The 8,011-nt window shown below is 38.4% G+C and overlaps 1 long non-coding RNA gene across 1 annotated transcript; it reads left to right on the top strand.

The window, feature by feature from the left end:
- Positions 1-2,118: 2,118 nt before the first annotated feature.
- LOC134619269 (uncharacterized) lies at positions 2,119-6,327 on the top strand. The gene is made up of 4 exons (XR_010091967.2): positions 2,119-2,369; positions 4,125-4,235; positions 4,828-5,106; positions 5,627-6,327. It is a non-coding gene; the product is annotated as an uncharacterized LOC134619269 (long non-coding RNA).
- The last annotated feature ends 1,684 nt before the right edge of the window (positions 6,328-8,011 follow it).

Below are 8,011 nucleotides of genomic sequence, written 5' to 3'. Positions count from 1 at the left end.
CAAATGGGCGATAGAAAGCGGTGCCTATGCCATTCCCAATATGTGCTGGCTGATGTCGGGGCAGCATGAATATGAGCAATTTTTTTTTTTTTTTTGCCGATGACCGTGATGCCGCCCCCCACCACGATGCCGCCCCGGGCAACCGCCCGTGTCGCCCGTATCAAAAACCGCTACTGAATAAGACATTTATGTATTGTTTTGTCTCTTGACTCCTGCACACTGGATACAAAGTGAAACGTGTTTAGGATTAAATTGCTTGCTGACAAATTGAGATTAATTATGTTCTTCACAACTTTACTTTCATAATTTCAATTTTTTGAATTCACTGACTGCTTTAAATCTATAAGTGCCTTTCCACAGTTACAGTGAGAACGAGAACACTGTAAGGAATTGTTTTCATTAGAGAAACACTGCCCAAGCTAAGTAGTGGTGAGATAAAGTCCCTCCTAAAGGGGTAATATTTTTTGAAGGTGCAGGAAGTACACAAGCGTTTTCTGCAGAAAAACCTGCAATGGCAAACATGTTGTTTTGGATAGTGTTTTCTGGCTGAGAACAATCAACAATAAACAGCCCAAGAAAGTTCATGTCCAGGAACTGGTGTTCATTTGATGGATGGATTGAGAGGTAATTTGACACTTTGTACCCCATCTGACTCTTCTGCTTAATCGCCAGGCTACACCTACTCTCAGTCCTTGAGTATTAAGTTTCCTTGACATTAGAAAAGCACCAGATGCCACTTTGGATTGCCAACATTTTCGGCCAACATTTTCTTTGCTTGTTTGTTTAAGCTTTTTACCTTAATTTCCATTTTCTACAGGAAAAAATGAAACTAACTCATGTTACATAATTGTTAAAAATCCCTGTTTTCTGTTTTATTTTCTTAGAAGAACAGCAATGTTCTTCTAGGATCATGAGGGTGGACCTAGACTGTGCAGTGCTAATGCAGTCATATCACCCTATTTATTCCTACAATTTATTTTCATTCCTTTCATCTAACTCATACTTGCCTTTATGTAAGTCATTTGCTGCATTGTAATTATGTGTTAAACACTGCTTTATTTATTTCAAATGTGTTCTATTTGTAATGCATATGCAATTATGCAAAGAACTCTGAGTTGCAATGCACATATGAAATGTGCTATACAAAGAGTGTTTTAATTATTGTTATTATTAAAGCTATGCTATTAGCAAATCTTATTGTTATCATTGTTATTCTGTTTTAAAGGTTTACATCAGTACTTCAAAAATTAGTTCACTGTCAATTCCTCTATAGGAGTTCAAAGGCAAATTTCAATAAACAGAGCAGCAGCAGAGAGGCTAGACTAACATGCGATATCCACAATGTGAAGACTCTCTATTGGTGCATAAATGCATCCATGGGCCTGGCTTATTTATAATTAAGGCTTTTGTCACATCTACAGAGTCAGTCCTTTTGTTGCATCTATTTAGAATGTATTTACACACACACAGATTAAAGCTATGTTTAAGACAATATTCTCCATATGAAATGACATAGGTGAAACATGTGATGATAACATATTAAAAGCTGCTGCTTCAGTCATTATTAGATCCCCTGCACTGCCACCCAAGTCCAAGCTTAAACATCTGTGCTCCACACTTAATACACCCAAAATAAGCTTTGAAGAAAGGATATAATTTCATTCAGTACAAAGCTCCGTGGCTGGCACAAGGCAGTGATACATATATCTCATACACCAAAGCTGTGGAAGTGTATGGAAGAAATATAGTGTCATCAGAATCCAACTATTTTTAGACATTGAATTTATAACACTGAATTTTTATCCTCCAAATTTCCCTGCAAAAAATATTCACCTGCAAAAATTCGCCTGCAAAAAATTCTCCTGCAAAAATTCACCTGCAAAAATTCACCTGCAAAAAATTCAACTGCAAAAATTCACCTGCAAAGAATTCACCTGCAAAAATTCACCTGCAAAAAATTCACCTGCAAAAATTCACCTGCAAAAATTCAACTGCAAAAATTCACCTGCAAAAGTGATGACCTTAAATGACCCAAGCCAGAGCAATCAGCACTAGATCGAGTCGAGCGGCTCTCAGCCAATTAAATTACGCTGTTTGATCACATGACATCGTTAGCCAGCAGTGTGTCTCCTAGAAGATAGCTGTTTAGAGGTGAGTGATTAAGTTTTTCTCCTAAATAGAGATCATTACAGAACGCCTAGTCCTACTTAAAATACCATTCATTTTTCTTTTATTTTATCATCTACTCGAACTGAGGAAAACGTTTGACTAACTCAAAGAAAATTTCCGCGCCTCCCCTGCCTGTCTGCAGAGGCAGTTTTGAATTCAGGAGCGGCATGATGGCAGCGGCAAACCCTGGCGGTTCTCCGGTAAGTATATTATGTTTTATCTTCAAGTTTGTCTTTTGAAACGTTAATTTTATTTAAATCCGTTGGTCACGTATAAGGTACACAGACGGGGTCTTTGCTCAACTCGTCTGATGCGTGTCTCACTAAGCGCTACATGCTAGCATCCTGCTAACCGAGCTAACCTTTACATGCTGTGCTCTACAAAATAGGATACTCGGTACAAAACCATAATCCGCAGATATTGATAGATAGACGAACACTGCAAATATAATGTGGGAAACGAGAACGGCATTGGGTTAAGGGGTAAAATACACCATGAATAAAGCCATAGAGTGAATGGCTGCCATGGTTGCAGAACGGCCTGATTTAATGACAAGAATGGGGAAGAGTGAGGAGAAGTGAACCAACCAAAGCCACAAAACACGGTCAGGCAAGGCGGGAATAGGGCAGTGATATGTCCGTCAGTATGAAGTTGGTGTGTGCTTTGGTGAACAAAAACTCGAGACCCGTAGCAGGAAGATGGGAGACTCGTGTTTCACTGGAATAGTGGTGAATTAAAACATCATTTGTTGGGGAAATTTAGGTGTAAATGCATCCATACAGGCGAGACAGAGGCAGACCAGGCAGTGAAGAAAACAATGCAAACATTAGAAATATTAAAACGGAAATATGGGATTAATATAACATACAATTAGGGAAAATTAAAGGAACACAATGTAAATTATACTGTAAAGTCATTAAAACAGCATAACCTGATTAAAAGAAACATGTAATTGGGTAGGATGATGATGATGATGATGATGATGATGATAATAATAATAATAATAATAATATTAAAAAACATGTACAAGATGGGCATGTATACTTGTACCCAGAATTTAACAACTATAAAGTTGTGGCATGCCAGTACCTTACCCCATCCATTATATCCACACTTTCAGAAAAGGATATGGTCAATATCTTTACAAATACTATCTAAACTTAAACAGATAGCATAAGTTAAACGGGATATTCCCTCTGCGCTCTCCTAGGGTGAATACATCAAATTAAACAAATAAGTAGTCTATGGCATTTAAAAGTGGTTACCTACAATTCTGAAATGATAATACTAATTCTTATTGATGATGATATTGTATTTGAAATCCTGGTGTAACACTGAACCCGACATCATAAAATGATTACCCTTGTAATGTCAGGGAGCTACAACCAAGGAGGGAAAATATTACTATCTCACCCCTTGTATCCAATTACATAACAGCACTGCTTAGTAAAGGTGTTGAATTAGCTGGGTCGCTCAGTTTGGGGAAAATTGTGGGGAGCCTGCAAGGGCCTCAACTTCTCCATTCCCACAATGTGCAACAAATGGGCACAGCTGATCTTCAAGATTGGAACATCGGCCAATTACTTCCAACTTTAACGTGTTTTTGCAAAAGTATTCTTAAAATTGTCTCTTTACACAGATCATAATGATACAAGATGGCACTTGTGTAATTTCCTATAAATTCAATAAATCTAAATAATTGTTATCAACCCGGTAAATCCTGAAAAATGTTTTAACAGCTGTGTTAAATTAAACTTCATACTGACACATGCTGGAAAGTGCATTCATGAGACAATTCATGTTTTATGCCTTTTAGAGCAGTAGCAATCAAAGACTTTAAGGATTCTTTTACATTTTTTAAAAACACTCTGATTAAGGCATAAGTTGTTCTTTATCATCAGATCTAAGTTTGTTTAAAGCTTCGAATGTTTTGGGGTACTCTTCTTTGTTTTCAGGGTTCGTGGCAACCACGGATGGGAAAATGTGGAGGTTGCACGGCTGATGTTTACTGTTCGTGGCACAGGAAGAGGCAGTTTCATTTCAGGAATGAGTGTGCACAATCAAAGGTTTGTTCTCATAAAATACTGTCAACCTCAAATGTTTCTGACATAAGATGGAAGGTGTTGCAGCTTTATTTCCATTATTTAAAAATACATAAACATTTAAAGGGTATAGTTTTATGAAAAAAGTTTTATAGTAATATGTCTTTAGAGAACAGTGCCCTATCCAGCAGGATATATTGTCTGATATGTGTCAGGTGTTTTTTGTTTTTTGTTGTTGTTGTTGTTTCTTTCAATTTCCATTATTTACCCCTCAAGGAAGAAAATATTGGACAGGTCCTACAAACCCCAAAGAGCCTTCAGGACTCTGCCCTATTTTTAGTTATTCACACACCTTTTCCAGTCTGTTACTTCCTTCCCTGAATGTTCATTCTGTGTTAATGGTCTGGTTGTCATCTCATGTATTGCCACTGATCATCACAACCCTTTTGACACCTTTTAAGTGATATGCCTGGGTCCTTCCTACATGCCCTGATAATGTATTATTACTGTTGTCATGCACACATTTCATGTAGGGTTAGAAACAAGCAGGGAATTTCTCATACACACCAAAAGAAAGGCCATACCTAATTTAAATATTTTTTATATATTATTTCAGAATAGAGCGACTGTGGAGAGACCTCTGGGTGGCCGTTACATGCATTTACTACGATGTTCTTCACAACCCTGAGGAAGAAGGCCTTCTTGACATTTCAAATGCTGCACACCTCTTTTGCTGCCATTACATCTTTCTTCCTCGACTAGAGGATAATTTTAATACATTTTGCAGTGGATGGGACAACCATCCACTGCGAACAGAAAACAACATGAGTCCCCCAACCAGCTGTGGGAGTTGGGTCACAGATATTACCCTGTTCCTGTTCCAGAAAACACACAGGTAAAGGTGCACATTTTTAGTACTCATTGATTCTCTTACAGAGAATGTGATGATTTTATGGATAATTAAAGTCAGCCATAAATCCACAAACACAACAAGCTGAAAGTCAGTGATGCTGCTCGGTTTGCAGTCCTGAATATGACGGCACAAGCAGGATTCACTGCACTGTTAATGTTAGCTATGTTATATTGCTGCCTCTGTTTGGTGGTGTCGAGCCAAACGGACTTTAACGTGTGTTTGAACGAGCTGACGGTTCACTCGTTAAGCTGAAAGAAAGATGCTTTAATCACAGGAGTCACACATGTGTCCACTGTACCATCTGGGAACTCTTCTTGTTTAGCACTCGTAATAACACAAACACTAAATCCTCCTTCTCTTGTGCTGTTTTGTAGCAGTGTATACACCTGAGACTGTCACCTGTCTGTCTGTCCTGCACTCTCTCTCAGTTTCTTTCTCTCTGATTGTGGAATAAAAGTATGAACATGTATTTATAAGTTACACTTGTGTTTGAATCCTGCAGCTTATCACACATTTGATTTCCATGTGTGACGACTGCAAGTGTCCAGAGTGAGGACAGACTGAGGGACCCACTGCTGCACATCATCTGTGAGGCTTTGCACCCCTGATGATCCACCAGGACACACTCAGCAGTGTGTGAGGAAGAGGAGGAGGAAGAGCCAGCAGCAGCTGACAGATGGAGAGAATAGACAGACTGTTCCTGTTTGTGAAGGACTGCTAGGAAAGTTTAAAATAACTAATTGTCTGTCCTGAATCAGTCTTATTAGGTAATGTTCAAATAATGTTATCATTCCAGTGTTTTCAGTGTGGGAGAAAGTACTCAGGGCCTTCAGGTTACACACTATGAAAGGCAGCAACAAGTTTAATATTCAGAAACCTAAAGTATGTATCAGCAGCAGAATGGAGCTAAAAATAAATGTTTGTTTCAGTTCTATGAAGCTTTGAGTATTTTGGATTAGTAGCACTGCTGTGTTTGTTGCATCATATTGCTGTAATTGTTTATATGCTTTATATACTCAGAGGTAAGTTGATCTATAGTGTTACATCATATTCTATAAGGATGTTATGTGTTTGTGTACTTTCTGCCCAGTTTGACCCATTTAACAGAAGTCAGCCTGTTTAAGGCTCTGATATCTATTCTGTATGACTTAAAGCAGTTATGACATGGTCTGATTTTCTCACCCAATAAAGGAATATTTAATATATCAGTCTACTCTTCATTCTATCAGCAACAGTTATCACAGCTCGTACATTTTCTTTTTACACATATATGTGAGCATTGAGCCAAATTTAGTAATGCCAACATATCAAACGAACAACATTTGTCTCTTATATATAATACATATACACTGTCAAACATATTTGTCTTTGAGTGAAGATTTAAGGTGATAGGACTTATAAATAACTGGAACTTGAATCTTTACTGAAGCTCAGTGTTAGACACAGAGTTCACTCACAAGAATTTCTCTCACATGTGCTGTACCAGTGTACCTGCACATGTGATGTGACAATAGAAGTGACTTGATTTGAGAGTTCAAACTCACTGCTGTAATAACTTATAATGATTAATATAATAACTATAATATTGGCCATATCATATTTACACTGACTTTAGTCTCATGAACAACATTGGCTAATTGTTATTTACTAGCTAATCCTAAATGACTGTTCAGTACAGAAATGAAGCTCAACAATCATGTTTTACAGTCCTGCGGTCTCAGCCTCATGGCTACACCTACACGAGCTTTGTGTGACTTATTAAATCACACAAAGCTCGTGTAGAAACAAACACACGAACAAAATATGTTCTCCTTCATTTCTGTCAAACAAAGCTGTATGAAACGTTTCCAGCGGTTGGTGTTATGGTTGCTAGGCAACCTGGGCAGCGCGACGGCGGCTAGACCGTCCCATTTCACGAGCCTCGTACTTCCGGCCTTAGCGGTCTTTGAGTACGCGGCCCTTGAGGATCGTTGAGGCTGCAGACCCTGAATTGGGATACAACCCCTGAATTGGGATACAGCCTTAATCCCTCACCTCTAAACAGCTATCTTCTAGGAGACACACTGCTGGCTAACGATGTCATGTGATCAAACAGCGTAATTTAATTGGCTGAGAGCCGCTCGACTCGATCTAGTGCTGATTGCTCTGGCTTGGGTCATTTAAGGTCATCACTTTTGCAGGTGAATTTTTGCAGTTGAATTTTTGCAGGTGAATTTTTGCAGGTGAATTTTTTGCAGGTGAATTTTTGCAGGTGAATTTTTTGCAGGTGAATTTTTGCAGGTGAATTTTTTGCAGGTGAATTTTTGCAGTTGAATTTTTTGCAGGTGAATTTTTGCAGGTGAATTTTTGCAGGTGAATTTTTTGCAGGCGAATTTTTGCAGGTGAATATTTTTTGCAGGGAAATTTGGAGGATAAAAATTCAGTGTTATAAATTCAATGTCTAAAAATAGTTGGATTCTGATGACACTATATTTCTTCCATAGAAGTGCACCTAGCGTACTGTAGTTGAAGTCTACGTTGTTTTATTGTAACACCTCCTGGATGGTTCATGACTAGAATGAAGCTGTAAATGTCTGTGCATACAATATGTCTGTCACTGGAGAATATGCCTGCCCTCGCTACAGCAGGCTAATTACGTTTCAGCCTCAGTGATAAATGTGGCTCTGCTTTGATTTACTTGCAGCTGCCCTCGCTGTATTCATAGCCTTTCCCATCTCTTACACACAAACACAAACATGCACACGAATATGAAGCTGAATTTCCCCTGAGAGCAATTATCACAGAGTTCTACAGTTTGTACTTGTGTTATTAATCTCCGTGCGGACTTTACAGTGACAATATGGCACTTTCTGTGGTTATTTACAGAACAATTCATGGCCGGTGCATT

Source organism: Pelmatolapia mariae, linkage group LG1 (assembly GCF_036321145.2).
Source record: "Pelmatolapia mariae isolate MD_Pm_ZW linkage group LG1, Pm_UMD_F_2, whole genome shotgun sequence".
Classification (NCBI taxonomy): Eukaryota; Metazoa; Chordata; class Actinopteri; order Cichliformes; family Cichlidae; genus Pelmatolapia; species Pelmatolapia mariae.
Note: the sequence above shows the minus strand (reverse complement) of the source record. Positions and strands in the feature narration are given on the sequence as shown.